The 2,045-nt window shown below is 45.4% G+C and overlaps 1 protein-coding gene across 1 annotated transcript in view; it reads right to left on the bottom strand.

Annotated features, from left to right (window-relative positions):
* KLK8 (kallikrein-related peptidase 8) overlaps window positions 1–2,045 on the bottom strand; it is a 32,368-nt gene that overhangs the window by 27,385 nt on the left and 2,938 nt on the right. The window lies entirely within an intron of this gene.

Below are 2,045 nucleotides of genomic sequence, written 5' to 3'. Positions count from 1 at the left end.
TATACATATATATATAGAGCGAGAGAGAGACACAGAGAGAGAGAGAGAGAGACAGAGACAGAGAGAGAGAGAGAGCGCTCTGGTAGCGTAGTGGTTACGAATCGGGCTGCAAACATCAGGGTCAGCAGTTCAAAACTACCAGCTGTTCCGCAGGAGAAAGATGAGGCATTCTGCTTCCTTAAAGATTTACAGCCTCAGAAACCCTGTACAGGGTATAAGCACCCACACCCTACTCTGCCTGCATGGACCTCTGTTGTTGTTAATTACCATGAAGTCAGTTCTGACTCATAGTGACCCTGTACAGGGTTTCTGAGATTGTAAATCTTTACTGGAACAGAAAGCTTCATCTTTCTCCCACAGAACAGCTGGTAGTTTCGAACTGCTGACCTTGAGGTTGGCAACCCGACTCGTAACCACTATGCTACCAGAGCTCCTTGCATGGACCTCTAGTCAGGTGATATTTGATGAGCATATTCATGCTAAATTCTGTGTGTAAGGTTCCTAATAAAGATTTGTCTGAAGCTGGCTTTTTCCTAGTTTCAGAATCTGACCTTCGCAACTCATGGTCATATCTACGGCTGGTCTGACGGGTGTAACACCATGAAGTTTTTCCCCGTGCCGTTCCCGTTTCTCCACCCACAGAGGAGCTCTTAGAGTGCTTACCTTTTGTTCCTTGCCCTGAACTATTTTAAGGGACAAGTGGCTGAGGGACTTGGAGACTTTCAAGCTTTTAACGGTCACTCTCGTCTTCTGCCTTTCCTTCTACACCTGATCTCCAGGTTCTCAATTTCATGTGAGCAGAGGAGAACTGTTCTACTGTGATTGTTCAGAAGCAGATTGCCAGCTCTTTTCTCCACGGCACCTCTGAATGGATTCAAATCAAGTCGAGCACTTAGTAGTTTGAGCACTTAATACCACCCAGGACTGTTTACTCAATAAATATGTCTTCAAATAATTATTGAAAGTGGAATTGACCTTTCTCCTTAATTTCCTTTGGGGAATAGATTCGAGGGGAGGAAAAACCTTTAACCTGGACCTCTATGTGCCAGGAGCTAGATGCTCACAATGTCATTTCATGCTCATATGGTTCTTTGAAGGATGATAATTTCTTCATTTATCTAACCCACAGTTCTTGAGTGTCTTCTACAGGCCAAACACCATTCTGAACCCTAAGGACACACCAATGAAGAAAATAGATGCAGTCCGAGAGCCTCTTGGAGCACAAAGTGTATTGGAAAGTGATCCCATTTTGCAAGTGGAGCTGAGAGATGGGGAGGGACTTGTCCACAGGAAAGGGACTGAGGCACATTTGGAACTGATGTGCTTGATTCCTGAGCAGAAGGATTCCCACAGCATCACGCTGCCTCTGAAGAAGCAGGAGTCAGACAAACAGAGATTTGAATCCTGGCTTTGCTGTTTCCTAGTTGGCAAGGCAAGTTGTCTCTCTGTGCTGAGACCATACTTTCATCCACAAGGTAATGTCAAGGACTCCCTGGTCTCTGAATTCACAAGATTTCTATAGAGACTGTGGGTCCAGAATAAGGAGGAAGCTGGGGTCCTGTCTATTGAACCATAAGAGTGTCAGAGCCTAAACTCCTAGTTTCTAAGGGAGGAGGGAGCTGGGAGCCAGCCCTCTTGTGTTTAAGAGGAAGAGGGCTCTTAAAACCTAGCTTACTGGGTCCCTGAGGGGTTCAAGGCCCAAGGGTGGTGCAAACTGCTCAACTTTAACCAAAAGGTTGGTGGCTGGAACAAATCCAGCCATACCATAGAAGAAAATCCTGCTGATCTGCTACCATAAAGATTACAGCCAAGAAAACCCTATGGACTTTCTTTTTAAAGTTTTGTTTTGTTTTCCTTATTGTTGTTAAGTGCTGTTGAGTCGGTTCCGACCCATAGTGACCCTATATGGGTTTCCAAGGAGCAGCTGGTGAGCTTGAATCTCTGACCTTGTAGTTCAAATGACTTTGCAGTCTGGCCCATTAATCCACAGTGCCACACCAAGACTCCATGTTGTTGTTGTTGTTATGTGCCATGGAGGCGGTTCC

Source organism: Chrysochloris asiatica, unplaced genomic scaffold, assembly GCF_000296735.1.
Source record: "Chrysochloris asiatica unplaced genomic scaffold, ChrAsi1.0 scaffold00116, whole genome shotgun sequence".
Taxonomy (NCBI): domain Eukaryota; kingdom Metazoa; phylum Chordata; class Mammalia; order Afrosoricida; family Chrysochloridae; genus Chrysochloris; species Chrysochloris asiatica.
The sequence above is the reverse complement of the archived record's forward strand: the minus strand, read 5'-3'. Positions and strand labels throughout refer to the sequence as shown.